General features: G+C 42.5%; 1 long non-coding RNA gene across 2 annotated transcripts in view; it reads right to left on the bottom strand.

The window, feature by feature from the left end:
- LOC144792828 (uncharacterized) overlaps window positions 1-17,975 on the bottom strand; it is a 314,526-nt gene extending 296,551 nt beyond the window's left edge. For both annotated transcript variants that reach the window (XR_013602627.1, XR_013602628.1), the window contains exons 1-3: window positions 17,842-17,975; window positions 17,167-17,214; window positions 16,986-17,073 (exon numbers count right to left, since the gene is read on the bottom strand). This is a non-coding gene — a long non-coding RNA (uncharacterized LOC144792828). The remainder of the gene's footprint in view (window positions 1-16,985; window positions 17,074-17,166; window positions 17,215-17,841) is intronic.
- Between the last annotated feature and the right edge of the window lie 907 nt (window positions 17,976-18,882).

The raw sequence follows: 18,882 nt of genomic DNA, 5'->3' as shown, positions 1-18,882 counted from the left end.
TCAGCAAAAGTGCTCACAGATTTGTCATATTACTTCACTAGGCCTAGGAAGGAGGGAAGCTGATCTTTGTTTGTAGGTGCATGTGCATTTTGAATAGCATCTAAAAGTTTCACCTTGGGTTCCACTCCTTTGCTGGTAATGAGGTGACCCAGGTAATCCACACCATCCTAGAAAATTTGCATTTGTCCCTCCTTAAAGTCAGGCCAAGTGACTTCAGTCTCCAAAACGTGTTTGACCCTGCAGTCATGCTCCAGCTCAGTTTTTCCATAGACAAGAATAGTCTTGAAAGAACACGACCCCCACGGTGTTTTTTAATAAGTTGCCCATTAGGCGATGAAACACGGCGGAGGCCGACGCCAAACCAAAAGTAATGCTTTTGTAACAGAAAGCTCCTTCGGGTGTCACAAAGGAGGTGAGGTGTCTGAAGTCTTTGCTTAACTCAACTTGGTGATAAGCTGAGGAAATGTCGGGCAAAGAAAAATACCTAGCCCCATCTAATGTTGCCAGCATTTCGATTATGTTGGGTAATGGTTGGCGATCCACCCAAATGTTGGCATTAAGATGGCTCAACTCTATACACATCCTAAGGGATTTATCAGCCTTGCGTGCTAAAACTATAGGGGCTAACCATTCAGACCCCTCAATGGGCTCCATTACGTCCATGTCACACAAACATTCCAGTTCTTGCTTTAGTTCAACACGCAGACTCAGGGGTACCTTACGCACCTTCTGTGTAACTGCCTTTGCACCATTTGTAAGGATAATGTGGTGCTGAAAACCCTTTAGCTTGCCTGGACTATTGCTGAAAACTTCGGCATACCTCGGGATCCACTCTTCGCCAGATAAGTGCCCCACCATTACAGTGCCAGAAGAGTTGGGAGGTGAGGGTGAGTTGTAAAGTTTACGTGCCTCACATCTTTACAAAACCATATCAGGATGGTTGGGATTGAGAATGATACCAAGCTCTTCTTGCTCCTCCCACCCCAACAAATGTGCACCATTCTCATCAATGTACACAGTTCATGGCAGAATCCCCACAAAATTCCAAATTGGCCCCAAATTTGCCATGAACTTTCACTCTCTTGCCTCCATACGCAAAAATCCTAATGTTAGACTGATGTAATTGAATGTCCTCCTGCCCACCAAAATCTTTCGCATTAATAAGAGTGAATAGGGAACCTGAATAGAATAGAATAGAAATTATTCTTATATAGCGCATGGCTACCCGAAGGCATCCCAGCGCTTGCAGCTACGGACAGAGAGAAGGAAGGAGATTAGTTTGATGGAATCAGCCAAGAAACTCAAATTTTTGCCATTCACACAGATAACACACGCAGAAGATGTCATTTTGCGTGATCCAACCATAGATGCTATCTCAACCACCCCTTCGGACTGTGAAGATGAAGAAGACAACATTAATAAAACATTATCATTCTCTTCACTGAGTCAATAAAGTCTTCTTCAATAGATCTGACAGTTTGTGGGATTCCTTTATGTGACCTTTTTTACCACACTTAAAATAAGTTTGGTTTAAAGCAAAACACAATTTAGCAGTTCCTTAATGAGATTTGCTCCCACAACGAAAAAAAACAAGAGTTGCATCTCCTCAGTCTTAATCCTGGGCATAGGTAGGAATGAAGAATTCCTCGTAAAAATTTCATTGGTAACTTTGGAAGGCTTGACATTCTGCTTTGCAGATAGCAGTTTGACTTCACCAGGTTACACAGAGCCACTCATTTCCTTCATGCAAAATTGGAAATGTTTGATGCTTCTGGTAAGAGTGAGAGCTGTTTCCAGGTCGGGGTCTTCCGATAAGAGTTTCTCTTGTATTTTCTTATTTCATGTACGCTCAATGAGCGGATCACAAATGATTTGGTCTCTGAATTTTCTGTAATTACTAGTGGTGGCAAGAGTACGGAGTGTCGCGACCAAATCATCGACTGATTCACTAGCAAAAATTTGTGGCGCTCTAGCACAACATTTTTCTTGGGATTCAATCTTTTGTCCAAAGTTTTGATTACAGATGCGTAGTCATCATCGATTAAAGAGTCACCTTCATCACCATCACTTACATGGGTACTTACAAGTTCAGGAGGTAAAGTTTTCAAAATGTTTCTACCTTCAGCCCTAAGATTGCAAATTAGGAGTGCCTTCTTTTTCTTTGCCGCGAATGTATCACCATTGATGGCTTCAAGATAAGTTTCAAATGTATCTTTCCACTGTTGCCACATAAGTGGAGGAGTACCGGGAAATTGCAAAAAGGATGGCGGAGCTAAAAGTTGATCCAAAGTGTGGCCGTGCGTGGGTTGGTTGCTGCCCACACAATTATAACAAATGTGACAGAGTGTAAGATAAAAAAAATTACAGTGCGATTACTGCAGAAAAAACAGATTGCACTGAGAACACAATAAAACTGAACACTAAATAATTTGCACCACTACAAAATGCTTACAGAAAGAATAAACAGATAAAACACTTTAACACAGTGAAAGGTGTGGGAACTAGACAAAAATAGCAGGATAAAGAATAACTATGAACTCACGAGTAAAGTGTGCACATCACCATGTGTGCAGCAACGTACAAACTCTAGAGCGTTTCCAAAAGTATAACATAGTGGTGGTAAAACAGAAAAGTGAAGACCAATATCTATAATTTTGAGCGCATCACAGAAAAGTCAGGTTCTCCTAGTGCGCATCACCATTGTGAGCACATCACAGAAGAAAAGAATCCTGATGTACACATCACTACAGTGAGCGCATCACAGAAGATCTGCAGAGCGCGTTGTTTAATTAATTGCTCAACAGCGGACTTGTGCGTCACAATGTGAGTGCATCACAGAGATAATGCGGTGCGCATCACCTTTAAGAATTCCCAGCTGATGGGTGCAATTTAGCATATCTCTTGCGGCGTGACCTCACTAGCATGCAAGGCGCGAGCAGTAAACTGCCGTAGGGAGCCTGCGAGGCGTCTCTTGAACCAACAACGAAAAGTACCTTCATCTTGGGAATAACTCTTCTTCTCTCTGTCCTGTGGTCAAGGGTGTCAACACGTTAAACACCACATTTCCGAATTGCAGCAGACAGCTCAGTCCAGCACAGGGGCGACGGCCTAGGACTAACTGTGCCAACACAGGACTCTGGAAAGCAGTCTGGCTAGGAGAGGCCGGAGAAGGAACAACTCAACGCCAATGAAAAGAAGTACACAGGCCGTTAGTAGGGTACTTCATTTATTGTGTCCCGTCAGGGCAGCTCCCTCGCACCAACTGCTGTAACCGTATGTTCTATTTTCCTCGCAGGGAATCCACCAACAGAGAACGTTCTATTCCAGATTCCCGACAATATCAAACATTCATATGAAACGGTATCTGACAAACCAGATTCCGCATGTTATTAGCTTTTTTCCAGACCTCACCCCAAATAACACCATAAATTTCGGCAGGTGAGATTTGTCAAAATCTGTGAGGTGAAAACAGCAGGGGTATGCATTCTTGATCACGTCTACAGTCCGATCACTACAAACTCCTTTTTGGACAACAATCAGAATTTAATCTACAGAGCAAAATCAGAGGCACAGAATAAGGATTTAATAAATGTCCTCTTTCCCACATGAAAAATCAAATATTTGACTCTCCGAGTGCACAAAATATTTATTATATGCCCTTCTATAGAACAGCCATATCAGGTTGTCCTGTAGTTGAATAAATGAGCCTTTGCATTTACAAATGGCTAACTTTTTTTTTTTTTTTTTTTAGAAAACTCTGTACAATAAAGGGATGAATGTTGGCTTAAAAGGAAATCCTGTTTGGGAAAACATTTTGGGGGTGGGTCCTTTTTTTAGACGTTGCGGACACGATTCACAAAGGTGAATCATTAACACCCGAAACCTTGGGATAGTAACTCATCACTGGTTTATGTATGCAAATGCATTGTTCAGACATTGATACATTCCTCTCCAAAATGAGAATAGGTGTGGTGGTCTTTTCATGCACCTTCCCCAGGTCTCAAAAGCCCTTTCATGAGTCTGAAATAATTTTACATCTTGTAAATGTGTTTTGCTTTTTATAATAAGACCTTTTGCTGCGATAAATACTGTGATTATGTGACTCGGCAGGTTTGCAATTGCAAAATGTATTGTAAATAAATTCCCAAGTTCCCCACTCCCCATCAATCCAGACTCTGGAAGTTGCATGAGAGACCGGTCCATCCAACGGCCAGGCAATGCTTTGCCAGTGGTTTGTGCCTCCTTAATTTTTTTTTTATAACCCTTCTTATTGTTTTCTGTTGTTTGGCACCAGTCAAAGCAAGACATTTCTACTCTCATCTCTGCCCCTCCCCTGCCCAAGCATTAAAGTCAGTCAGTACGGTCAGTACCCTTAATATGTTAATTTGCTGTGCTTTCTAATGTAACCTGATTTGTTAACCCACCCATGTTTTACTGAATGCATAATGCATATGCCATTTCCCCTAGGATCGTGCCAAATTTCTTGGGGCATCGTCATCCCTCATACACTACTCCCTCTGCTTCCATGCCTCATTTCATGCCTTCTTGTGACCCACCTTCTGGCCACGACCCTTTCCCTAACACAAATCCCAACATGCAAATTGACATTTGCCTTCTAGGAAGGTCTACAACTCTACATCATTGGGGATACCCAAAATAACCAGCTGAGGCGCCTTGGGAATATTTATTTCTCGTATGACTTCCGGTCCCACAATAATATCTTCCAAGTAGCCCTGCACCCTGGAGCAGCTCCACAGCGTATGCAGGAGCATTCCTTCCCTGGTGACACATCACAGACAGTTAGGGTCAGGTGCCCTCTCCATTCTGAACAGTCAGTCTGGTATTAAAGGTAACATTCCTAGGGTGCATCAGTGAGGCTTCCTAGTGGATGTTTTCCATTACCCCGAAATAGGCCTCCCATCTATCTCGAAGACCTCGCAGTTTATCGGGGGACGACGTTTAACATGACTGGGTATTGCTAGGATATCAGGTTAAAAGTTATTGTGTCCTCCCCAGCACTCCGCTTTCCAGCAAGCTCTGTTTGGGGATTTCCCTCCCGATAAACCCTTCTGCCCTGAGGGAGTGAGCCAACTGGCAATATTTACATTTTTGGGTGAGTGCAAAGTCATATTCATGCTGCAGATCTTCAATTTGTAGTGTCTTGCGAGTTAGCCATGATGGAACCCTTTTGGCTCCTGATGGACTCCATAGAGCTGCGACATGTGTTAGAGCGGAATGCAATGAAGGTTGATTTAGAATGCTGAATTCACAGTTACATGCAGAAGAATAAAGACGTATAATAATAAGCTTCGTGTGTCGCATTTTCCTTGGTGTATACCCAGCCTGGTGTGATGCTACAAATGGTGCCATTATAGTGGAGAAGTAATTTGAAGATCAACAGTGTTCTCCCAGAGAGTTTTGAGTAGTTCAAAGGAACTGCTTGTGCATGCCACGTATGTCAAACTACGGAATCAACGCTTAATGAATTATGAGTGAAAGTACAGATCTGGCCGCTGGGGAGCAGTTGAAGATAATGAACGCATTGCAGAGAATCTCCTGGTCAGGCCTTATATAGAGGAACTGAGCTGGCACGAAAGATAAAGTCATATATTATGCGAAGCATTACTGTCAAAGGTGGATATGTACAGATATAGGAAAGAAGTACTAAAGACTGCAGCAGTCAAATACAAATATAATACATAAAGTGCTGGCTGACAAAACAATTGGCAAGGAAATATACGGTCATTGCACTTACTAGAGCCTCGATAATTGGAGCTCTGTGCCGTCAGCACCGGGTGAGGAGACCCAAGAAGAAGTACAAGGGTTGTGAATACGGAGCTGTCCAATAACTGAAGTGTAACACCACCCAATCTGGCAGGGGTGGGTCAGAACAACTCCATAGGTCTCCGCAAAGTGAAGGGCTCCGATGAAGACCGAAAAGGAGGTCACCATACCACAGACTGTCCAGGATGATCCGGAAGCCAATCAAATGCAGGGCCTCAGAGATGGTGCAGATGACGCAGGTTCTAGTGGACAGCCGTCAATCTCTGAAAGAGCTCTATCCTAAATGTATGCCAACTCTAATAAATAGTTACAACGCAGCCGCCTTCCTGAAACCACAGCCAAAAAGCAAAATATGTGCGATAGACAGATTGTGTGGATAGAGACATTTGATGATTTTATTGATGCACTTGTAGAGACTGATAACAAAAAGATGATCAAATACCTTAAAATTCTTGTTAATGATGGTGTAAAAGAAGTCATAAGGAAGATGCAGTGTACTGACAAAGAAGTCACATACAGTCAGATTAATCAAAAAATTAAATCCAATGCAGATTATGAAGGATACATTTCCAGTCAAGAACGACAAAAAGTTGGTGAAACCATTGATGATTTAGTGGAGAGACTCGACACACTCTTCAAACAGTCAATGGTTTTAATGATGAAGAAGCTAAACATCTTTGAGTTATAAATGGATGCTTGTCACATTCATTCAGATGATGAATGCTGAGAGAAATTCTAAGTCTGGAGTGAGTATTAATGGCTGCCAGAGCTGAAGATCATCCGATGGACAAGCTGCTCACATGGTGGCCAGAGGTGCCCAGAACAAACCAGTCATAAGTGTGAAAAGTAAGTCTAAGCCAAAGACTGAAGGATTTTTATTTCCATATGAAGATAAATGTCCCACCATTGAACAGATATATAAAGGCTGTGGGAACAAGAGCCATTTTATGATGGCTTGCAAGCAAAGAAAAAAGCAAGTGCGTCACATTGCAAAGACAAATTGGCCGCCGGAACGTTCCAGAAGCAATGTTCGATGCACACCCATGAAGTCAAGTGGTGACATCAGTTAAGACAAATTGACACGCAACAAAGTCAACTGTCATCTAAATTATCATCAAGCAGTTCTTCTATATCAGTCTCAAGTGAAAGTGAAGAAGATTGTTGTGCCATGTCGATGTTTACCTCAGAAAAGTGTGCATAGGTTGGACTGGCCGCATGTGAAAAACAATGTCAGTCAAAGAAAAGTCGCTATGCAAAGCACCTAAGTCAATCAAACACTGTCCCATGAATGCACTGAAAGTAAATAGTTTTTCAATACCTTTCATGATTGGCAGTGGTGCTTCGATAAAGATTTTGCCTGAGGAGAAATATAAATGCAAAACAGTTGATGGACAGAATGCAGAATAATGTCATACATTCACCCCAGTACAGAGATCTGGGCCTAAATCCATCGTTTTTTTGCACTCCACACCACCCCAGTTCAGACATGGCCATATGCAAATCAGCCTTGACCCTGTGCCTCATCTGAACAGTCCAGCCCGAACTGCCAAGCCATGTCTTTACTGGACCGGAATCAAGCATCCTAGGACCGGTTTCTGGCTATCAGCCGTCTTCAGCCAGGATAGCTTGACTCCAGTGGTGTGGAGAGCATGGGACTCACGTCTGAGCATACCCATCCCACTCGCGGGGTGACAAATGCAAAAACAACAATTGATGGACAGAATGCAGAACAATGTCATACATTCACCCCAGTACAGAAATCTGGGCCTAAATCCATCGTTTTTTTGCAGTCCACACCACCCCAGTTCAGACATGGCCATATGCAAATCAGCCTTGACCATGTGCCTCATGGGAACAGTCCAGCCCGAACTACCAAGCCATGTCTTTACTGGACCGGAATCAAGCATCCTAGGACCGGTTTCTGGCTATCAGCCGTCTTCAGCCAGGTTAGCTTGACTCCAGTGGTGTGGAGTGTTGGAGTGGTGTGTTTTTTGCATTGGTCACCCCAAGTGAGACGGGTATGCTCAGACGTGAGTCCCGTGCTCTTCATGCCACTGGAATCAAGCTATCCAGGCTGATGAGGGCTGAAAGCCCGAAACCGGTCCTTGGATGCTTGTTTCCAGTACAGGGAGGACCTGGCTTGGCAGTTCGGACTGGACTGTTCCCCTGGGGCACAGGGTCAAGACTGATTTGCATATGGCTGGGTTCAAACTGGAATGGCATGGTGAGCAAAAAAACAATGGATTTAGGCCCAGATCTCTGTACTGGGGTGAATGTATGACATTTTTCTGCATTCTGTCCATCACCTGTTGTTTTTTGCATGAGGAGAAATATATAACGCATTATCTTCATTACCTAAACTTACGCCAACGAAAACCAAGGTGTATACATGGGCAGTATCAACGTCCTTAAAAAGTAAAGGTTTATTTGTAGCAACGATTAAATACAAGAAAACAAAGGTGTTAGCACTTGTCCATGTGCTTCAAGGTACCGCATCAAGCGCCTGCCTACAGAGTTTCAGCAGAACTGCGGTTATGGGACTGTTTTCCGTAAACTACAACATGCATTCTCACCTTGAAATAGTAACTCCATTTCCTTCATTGTTTCATTGTTAAGGAAAGCTTAAGACTATGACAGTTAAGCTGCATATTAAGGAGGACGTCTGTTCTGTTGCTCAAAGACACAGACAACTTGCTTTTCATTTACAAGATGCTGTTGATGAAGAATTAAGAATCGTTACTTAAGCATGTTATCATTGATGCAGAGTAAAAGCAGATCTTGCCTTGCATGGCATTGAAACCTATCTCTACAATATAAACATAAATGTGTAATTTGCACACATCTAAAAAGATGACATAGAAATGGAGAAAGTGGATGTACCAGAACCGTAAAAGCGTGCTTAACTGGGTAGAAATAGTAGGATCAACCAACTAGTGATTAAGATTGTTTAAGTAACGGACTAGCTTATATTCATTAACGGAGAGGTCATAATATTTGATGATAACTTAGCTTTGCTATTGACTTCTTTGCAGATTGTCCTACTCCTAACTAGCTGGACTTTGGTGCACTTCCTAAAATAAATGTATTAGATGGCTAAAATTCAGTATAAATGCCCAATATGATAAACAACATTTGTGTTCAAGAACAATTTTATTTTAATGATTTTTAGAATGAACGTACATGTTGCTACGTTTTGAATTTGTTGCAGTAGGCCACACTTGAAGTTGAACATTTTTGTTTAAGCATTACGGACAACATTTCAAAATTCTTATATATGAAATGTGTGATTTATTTAATTATGCTTAAACTGAATTAGGAATTAATTATACTGAAATATGAAATGTGGAAGTAAAACAATCTGAGATTCTTTTTCTCCTTAGGATGCATTTCATAGCCTTGTGCAATGGACTTTGATATGTTTCTTCAATGTTGCTTTACTTTTTCTTGGTTCATGCAACATTCCTTTTGACAATAAAGACCTTTTCTTTATACCCCATTGTGTGCAAATGGTGGGAAATTTATCTTTAGACAATATCTATGGAGAGCAACAAAGATGAACAAGCTCTTTGTCAACTAAACAGTGAGGATGGATGGACAGTTGTTTCTTATGATGTGTGGGAAAATATGCCAGAGTAACAATGTGTACCTGGAAAGACATAAGGATGATCACATCTCGATCAGAACTTTGTGGACTGACCATTGATGTCATGATGACAAATATAAACTATATAAGTACATCGTTCAGGAGGAAGAGTAGGCCTCATTGCTCATTTTTGTGCTGTCATCGGTGATGTCACTGACCATGTCATGAGTAATTTAATTTGTGCAGTCATAGGCAGTGTGTTGGGGGGCGGAAGTTATAGTTCGCTCAGGTAACTCTAACTGCTGAACTTTACTGGTTTTGTACGAGTGAACTCAGCCCTGTAACCTTTGTTTTTTAATTCTATTTCCCAACTATAACATCCCTGTAACCTTTGGTTTTTCAGTTAATTTCCAAGTTTGTTTTAAATTTTATTGCCTAATTATAATTTTGCTGTAACCTTTGTTTTTTCAATGATTTTCTATGTGTTGTAGAATCTATTTTGTAAATATAAGAATGTAACCTTTCATTTTTTCAGCAAATTTCTAAGGTTTTTTATTGTTGTTTTGTAATTATAATATCCCACTATTCATTGGTTTTCTCAGTGAATGTGTATTTTTGTCTTATATTAATCTAACTATAACACTACTGTAGCTTTTGTTTGTTTCATATCAATTCCATTGGTTAATTCAACTGTATCTTCTACCTGTAATATGTAAGACAGCAAACTACAGATATGTTGTTTAATGTGATATTATGCTTTAGGGGTTTCCTGTTTTTTTTCGCCCCCAAAACATTTGTTATTATTTGCGACAACGCCGGTCACCACAATGACTTCATTGTCCGTGACACCGTCGAATGATGTGAAACATAGTATCCGGTGATGTGGGTACGACGAATATAGCGTTTTATATAAATGTTTGATAGACGTATAAAAAGTAATTGTAATTACTTGATTGAGGGCATACTTTATTGATATAGTGTAGAACAGGTATTTTTGCAACTACTTTTTATGATAAAACACCTTTTAATTATAATTCCATGTTTGTGATGACGCCGGTCACCGTGAGGACATCGTTTTCTGCAATAACGACGGTATGTGCGTAGATCATGTGACTTCTAAATGATGAATGGAGTTGTCACTTTTCCTTAATGTTGAAAGGAAGTTCCCACCTATTTCTTCCTTCTTGAATGTTCCTCTTTGGAAATGGAACACTTTTGAAGCTCTGGAGCAGTGTTATACAAGTGCCCCAAGGCACAAACTGGGGGTGCAACAAGCGTTTGCGCACACTTTGTATGCCCCCTGGAAACTTTGGTATTACAGAAGGGGCCGCAGACACTTGTGCAGCCCCTTCTGTAGCACCGATAGCACTGGCACACCTAAAGCGCCAGCGCTACCCTTACTAGATGCTCCCTCATTTGCATGAGTGAATCAATTTGCCTCTGTGCTCGCACCGTATTACAGATGTGGATGCAGAGACAAGAAGCTCTCAGGAGGCGCATTGACAGTGCACCATTTAAAAGGTGGCACACTGTCAGTGCGCCCCCTGATGGCAGCCCTCTGGCAGTGGAAAAGGGGGTCTCATAGGCCCCTCACACATCACCTTACAGGTGAGCGCAGTCACTCGCTGCACCCGCAAGGGTATCTCTCCATTCCCCCTTCAAAGTGCAGGTCTGCACAGTGAAAACATGGATCGGCTTCAGCCGCTCTGTTTTTCACATGAATGCAATGCCCCAAGGTGCATTATCTTTCATTGCACAATGAAAGAAATGCGCTGCATGTATAATACTGCCCCTGGTGGGTATATTCAACAGGGAGAGAATTTTGAAGTGCTTTTGGTGATTTGTTTAAAAGATAAAATGGCATCAAGGTCAACTTAGGAGCAAGACTATATGCACAACCAAGATGAGGAGCAGGAGGTGCCAGCATGAGAGGAAGATCCTGGTGATGAAGGGCCACCACCCAAGAAGCAGAGTTTTTGCTTGGGATTTTTTCACATTCCTTTCTGGTGAGAGCATAAATTATTAAAATACTTTTTGCATAACAAAACTCTTTCGTGTGGTATTGTAAAAAATTACTCTTGGGGTACTTCTTGGGGTACTTCTTCAATGTTATACCACTTAAAAACGTACCACCGAAGATAATTAAAAATGGCACAAAAATGGAGCGAGAGAGACCAGTTGAGTAAATCGACAGCAGCAGCACTTGCAACAATACCTACAGTGCCATCTGAGGTGCAGAGGCACCAGCCCAATATTTCTCCTCAATTAAGTTGTGTGGGTACATACTCCTTGGATTGCAATGCCACCCTAACTGCTGGAGAGCAGCCTGTTAACATTCTTTTGGACAATGCCGAGAAAAACACTCGTTAATTTTTTATTATTATTTTCCACAGTTTTTGAACTGTCATTCTGTTTAAACTTACATTTGTTTTCCTTATTGCCATTTCATTTTTGAACAAAAAGTATTAAAAAATTCAAAATGTTTAACAATAAAAAAGACAGTTCCAAAAAGAAAAAAAGGTTCTTTTCAAAACCATTTTTCATGGATAAAAATTGTATCTGTGTGCATACATTAGAAACACTGTGCATGACTGGTATATGGATGATTGATTGAGTGCATAAGTGGTGCATGGATATTTGAATGAGTGCATGAATGGTGCATGGATGGTTGAATGAGTGCATTAGTGGGGCATGGATGATTAAATGAGTACATGAGTGGTGCATGGATGTTTGAATGAGTGCATTAGTGGTACATACATGATGTAATGAGTCTATGAGTGGTGCATGGCTATTAGGATAAGTGCACAAGTGGTGCATGGATGTTAGAATGAATGACCTATTACTTACTGGCAATCTTCATTACTCATGGTCCCATTGTCCTCGTCCCATTCACTGACAAAGTGAGATAACCTATCTCACTGACAGAAAAAAAAAAAAAATGCTGGCCCTATCCCACCACCTCCCTCTGGTAGTACATAAGTGTACCTATCCCACCATTCCTGCTGAAATACCAAGGCCCAGATGAAGGCCAGCAAGACCGGGAGGGAGGGAAGTAATGAATGGGACGAGGACAATGGGACCAGGAGTGATAAAAATTACCGTTAAGTAATAGGGTATTACCCCCAGGTCCCTACTGTCCTCGTTCCATTCATTGACAAAGTGAGAATACCCAAGCAACCACTGACATTCATCCACAACAAACCACCAGGACACAAAATACAAAAAAATCTAGTGATTTATTGAACAGTAGAACAAGAAAGTCAGGAGCACACAGCATGCAGTACCCCCAAACAAAAATTACCATCATCCCCCAACAAATTCTGGATCCGATAATACCTCACAACGATATTACAGGACACCCGAGTGGCCGCCCTACAGATTTTGGACAGGGAAACCCATTGAACCTCAGCCCAGGAAGTCAACAACCCATTGGTCAACTGACCTTAAATCCCCTCCGGAGGAGGAGACCCCGAAAGAGAGTAAGCCAACACAATGACCTGCTTAAACCAACAACCAATAGAAGAAGCCTTCCCACCTCGAGAGGCAAACCCAAAAGAAACAAAACGGGAATCCAATCTCCGAAAGGGACGCAAGCGATCAAGATAGACATGCAAAGCCCTGCACACATCAAGCAAAGACCAAAAAAGTCATCAGAACAGTCTTGAGCAGAACACCAAGCAGGCAACACCAACTCCTGGGAGCGATGGAACTAGAACGACACTTTAGGGACAAATGCTGAATCCAGTTGAAGAACTACCTCATCATCTGAAATGGGAAAAAATGGCTCCGGGGCCATCAGAGCACCTAATTCACCAAGGCGGCGAGCTGAGGTAATGGCCACCAGAAAAAGTCACATTAAAAGTAACAAACTGGATGTCCCCCTCAGACAAAGGCTCAAACGGAGGAGACACCAAAGCTCAAAGAACCAAAGCCAGATCCCATAAGCGAAAGGAGGGCCTCAGAAAGAAAAACTCCACAACAAACGCAAGACCAAATCCTCAACATCCAACAAACTCCCCTAAGTCAAAAGAAAGGCCTTAATAGTGGCCCACTAAGCTCTCAAAGTGGAAACCACCAAACGTTACTCAAAGCCCTCCCAGAGAAACTGCAGCACCTCTGGCAAAAAACCAGAGTCAGATACCAGCGCTGAAAAATTACCCCAAGGACGCCCATAAGACTTCAAGGTAGAAGGCTTGTGAGACTGTTGAAGAGCCACCGGTAAATGTTCCCGGAAAACCATGACGTCACCACCCCTGCCTCTCAACTTCCACACTGACAGCCGCAGCAGCAGGAGATATAACATCGGAGAGGACCGCAGGGGAGACAGAGACCAAGGGAGAAACCAGCGACTCTGCACAGCCAACAGTCTCAGAGTGGGGAACCACGACCGATGAGGCCAAAACAAAACTACTACCACCACCTCCTGAGACTCAAGGCCCAGGTGAGCCAAAAACTAGGGAATCAGAGCCAGTGGAGGGAGAGCCTAGAGGAGACGAGGCATCCAAGAAATGGCCAGTGCATCCACACCCCAGGAGCCCTCTTGACGATCCCGGGAGCCCAGGTTATCCTGACCCCAGGTTATCCTGGGCAGCTGGGCAGCTGGGCATTGTGCCAGGAAGCAAAGGGGTCGAGATAGGAAGACAAAACATCCTGTACACAAAATGAAAAGCCACTGGAGTCAGAGACAACACCTGAGAGTCGGGGAAATAATGTCTGTGGGATTCAACCACCCTGTTGTCCACACCCCAAATATAAACAGCTGAAAGAGACAACAGATGGCCTTCTGTCCAAAACAAGGGAACCACTACTGCATTCAAAGACTTGGACATGGAACCCCCCTGAAGATTCATGTAGGCCACTAACACCATGTTGTCGGAATGCACCACCACATTGCACCCCGACAGCAGACTGTAGAAGCACAGCATGGGACACATTGTAAAAAAAAAAAAAAACACATTGTAAAAATGTATTTATTTATTGTGGGATTTAAAAACCATTGCAAATACAAAACTTAAAAAAAAATAATAATAATAAAATAAATAAATAAAAAATGTCAAGATTTCATTTAAAATGTCGTAATTCGTAAAAACCAGCAACAACATCATAAAACCAGTAGGGGTAGCAATAACAGGTGAAGCTTATGTAACATTATGCCAATGGGGAATCGCATGCTGTCGGCGCCTCACTGAGTTTTTTAACAGCACGCTCCATGAATTTAACTAGGACACAGTTTAATTTAGTGTTCCTAGGATCAAAGCAGGCCAGGACTGCTGCTCTACAGCTTCTGATCATTTTTATGTTCCAAAGAGGCTTGAGCAGGCCCCGTCTCTCGGTCAGCAGTTTTGGGCACAAGCAAACAATGTGTGTAATGTCTTCTTTATGGTTCCCACACAGTCGGCATAGGTCACGTCCGAACTCTTTTCCATTTTGGCCAATGAGTCAGCAAGTTGATAACTCCCAGTCTCAACAACTTAATTTGGTTCGTACACTAAAAGATATGGTAAGGTACGGCTGTGGGATTAGCAGGGCATAGGATTGAAGGGTCATCCACCCATGACTTCTTTTTGCTAGTGTAGCTTTATCTTCCAAAGTTGATAGATGTTTGGTACTAATTGTCGCTAGCCTTTTGAATTCCATTTGACTAGCGTGCAAGTTCCAGAGGTCATTTAGGCATAGGGTTGTTAGACCTTTTGACCAGTAGTCGTGTCCTGCTCGCCCACCTCGCAGCATGGGACATCACCATCAACGCCCGCCACATGGAACACTGACCCTCCAGAAGGGATAAAAGACCCTTAAGCGACAGAGAATCCAATGTTACCTCCCACCCTAAAGCACTGGCATCTGTAGTCAGGACCGCCGGAGGAAAAAGCTGAATCAGCAAACCCAGAGAAAGAAGTCCCAACACTGTCCACCAGTGGCGGGCAGGGAGGATTGAAGGTGACACATGAACCAGAAGGGCCAGATTGCAAGACAACGGATTCCAGTGAGCCAACAGATACAAAATCAGAGGACGGAGATGGAAACAAGCCCATGCCACCATGAACACTGTCGCCGCCATGAGACCCAGAACTCACAACCAGAGGCGGACCAGAAAGGAGCCCCCTCCCAGAACTCTGGAGCAAGAGACCCAGAGGTCAAAGCCTGAAGGACTGGTAGGACCACCCTTTTGAGATCGGTGCAAAAGCGTGCCCCTATAAAAGTCAAGCCATGCAAGGGCTCCAGCTGACACTTGGGAAAATTCAGAAGAAACCCATGAGCCTGCAACACAGAGCACACCACTTCCTGATCCACCAACAACTGGTCTAGAGAGGGAGCATGAATCAACAAATCGTCCAGGTAATGGTAAACCAGGACACCCTTAAGATGTAAGGAAGCCACTAACAGAAATTCTAAATTAGGCGTCCTCTGGGAGTACCAATAAAAATTCACAATCCCACAAGATTCCTTCACAGACTACACAACCATTCGTGAATCCACTATTTCACATTCACTTAAGTGGAACACTGTAAACACCAATAGTCTTCATGTTGGCACAGAAACGTACAGTCGATGCATTGAAATGCTGACTTTATAAAAAATTGTAATACAAAATTAAAAAAACATTTCACCTGAAAAACAAATTTAAAGCACTAAAAACAACAATTTCACAAAATTATCGTTAGAGACATAACACAAGAGATGATAAAGAAATTACATTTTTGTCATTGGGTACCACAACCACTACCAAAGACTGTACAAAAAAAAAACAAATGTTTCAAAATTCATCAGCATTTGGGGTGAATTGAGAGCGGTGAGTTTATGGTGGACAGGCGTCGACGCATTTCGAAGGTTTAGTAATAGTTGGACCTTCTTTATCACGACTACATGGAATAGTACTCTCGGTGATTAACATATCTACAATATAAATATATAATAAATCAATAAGTACTACAGACAAATGATTACATCAATGCTAATACTAACATCATAAAAATAAACATTATTGGAAATAAAAACAACATAGCACAGATTCCTAATAATCTTTTCAAAACAGAAGATAAAAACATAAAAACTATACAGTTTGTGATACCAATATATCAAACTTCTTAGTACCCACAGCGCCCCTGCTACATTCATGTCATATACTCTGCTCCTTTGTTCCACACCAATGTGTGCTCTCATGCACTTCTATATATACACAATTCTACCGTTATTATATAATGCAACGCTTACCTATAATTCATGGTTCTTTATAATTAAGGCACTAGTTGATCACTGATACACAGATCCAACTGTTCGTGTCGGCGAACCGGAATTTGTTTCACCTATTGCAAGACTACATAAAGAGGACACAAAAATAGTGTCTTTTTAATTCAGTGGGTCACCTCACCTTCCTATTGATATTATCAATTGTTTGGTCAAATGTGGTTATATTAATATAATTCTACTAACTAATATATGCTTTATAGAATGAAAGCTTTGTTAGGTATTTGGGCTGTGTTTATTTATGCCCAGGTCTAAAATAAGCTCACCATTCTTTAGTTACCTATATCAAGTAAAACAATTATTTGAAAAGAACCTACAATGTATCTAAAGTTCTACTTATAAAAAGAGGTGCTAAAAACTAAGTTTCACCCACCTATGGTCAATTAGTGAAGTCTGACTATTAGCCGGAATCCATTCTTGCACGGTTGTTTCCTTTATAAAAATGAATCCTTCATTCCAATCTGCATAATTAAAAAGACATGCGATAACCACTATTTCTAGCGTTATAAGTTTATACACACAATAGTAACATAACGGCATAACTAGTGACTTACTTTCGTGTTTGTTCCTAGGGTCCTTTTGTTTCTGTGGCCCTCTCAGAACTGCCAAAACAAACGGATAATATATTACCCTTACAGTGTCTGGAAACGTAGTTGGCTGCAGATTTAATCCATATTCAGTTGTTTCTTAAATTCCTATCCAATTTGTGATGCAAAACAGATACTTTTCGGATGTGGTGCCAAGGGACTAATCGCTACAAGCGTGCCAAGTCTAAATGTTTGTAACCTGTCTCACCGCATACTGAAAGCGGCAGGCCCGGACTGGCCGTTGCGGGCACCGGGCAATTCCCCGGTCGGCCGCAAGGGTGGGGGCCGTTTTTGGGACCCTGGGGGCCGTTTTTGTGACAGGGCCGTTTTTGCAGCAAAGCTGCAAAATCGGCCCAGTAACAAATTCGGCGGAAAAGCGGCCCTGGTAAAGAGCTTGGTGGCATCCCCCCTCTCCCCCAGGGGGAGGAGGGGGGCCGGCCGAGTACTTTGCCAGGGCCGGTTTTGGTTCCCAGTCCGGCCCTGGAAAGCGGCTCTATTTCAATCCGGTTATTGTCCTCAAAAAGCCCTTCCCCGATATGCTAGCTATCGGGGGTACTAGGAGCCTTCCGTATCACTCTCAGGATCTCAAAGAACCTACATTTCTAACCTCGCTCCTGCCCACGTTCCTAACTACTCGCTTACCTCGTACAGGTGACCGGTGTGCCTTCAGTTTTTCATGTGGCTGTAAAACGCATCACTGATGCACTTCGCTGTTTAAATACCCGCCCACTATTTGCTCTGGTGTGAACGTAAGCGTAAGATGCACGTGACTCGCGTCTTTGTGCTGCAAAGTTTGGTTGTTCCTCAACACAGAGAACTTTATTTGGTGCGTGTTATCAAACACCCTGCTCCTTAGCGCGGCGTGCATTGAAGTAAGGAGCTCAAAACCTAATGTCCTTATGAGCTACTTGTTACCGAGTGACTGTGTAAATAAAATATATCCAACAAACAACGCAATATATTCTATAAGCTGGGCATAAATCTAATTTTAATTATAGGTGTCCAGTATTTATTTTAATAATACAATTATTTTACCATAACCACTCCGGGGCACCCGATGTAAGATCCTACAGCGTGATGATAAAAATGACCCCTAAGGTATGATTAGTTTCCTGGACATTATTTACAGATATTCCTACTGGTCATAGACTGATATAAAGAACCCTTTCTCATACAATGTGAAGAGCGATGTTATAAAATCATGGGCATCCAATCCATTAATGGTAACTTCATCATATCATTTTAAGAGACGATTTTATGAAATAATTGACTTCCTATCCTCTCTGGGATTGAGTCCATTACCTCCTCGTTAGTCTTCCTCGCCACATGACTTACATAGTGAGCTTCAGCTCCACACCAGAACCCTCCAAAGCAAAAAGTTAGCCTCCCATGCCTCCCATCCCTTCCCAAGATGGCCGACCCATTACCACCTGACCTCTATCAGAGGCGGGCCGGCCCAACCCATCAGCCTGTTTTTTTTGTTCTGCGCGAGATTACTCTCCAGATGCGCGTTCAGGTAAGTGGTTCCTGCTGTAGCAGGTGCGTGGGTCCCTGGTTGATGGTCCTGCTCTAGCGGACCTGTGGGATCTAGGACCCTCCCCTCTTCCTTCCCCCGGTGTCCTACAGGGCCGGTTAGGCTCTGCCCTAGCGAGCCAAGGTTTTACAGGGGGGTGGCCGGGGTGG

Source organism: Lissotriton helveticus, chromosome 11, assembly GCF_964261635.1.
Source record: "Lissotriton helveticus chromosome 11, aLisHel1.1, whole genome shotgun sequence".
NCBI lineage: Eukaryota > Metazoa > Chordata > Amphibia > Caudata > Salamandridae > Lissotriton > Lissotriton helveticus.
This window is presented reverse-complemented; position numbering and strand designations above follow the sequence as displayed.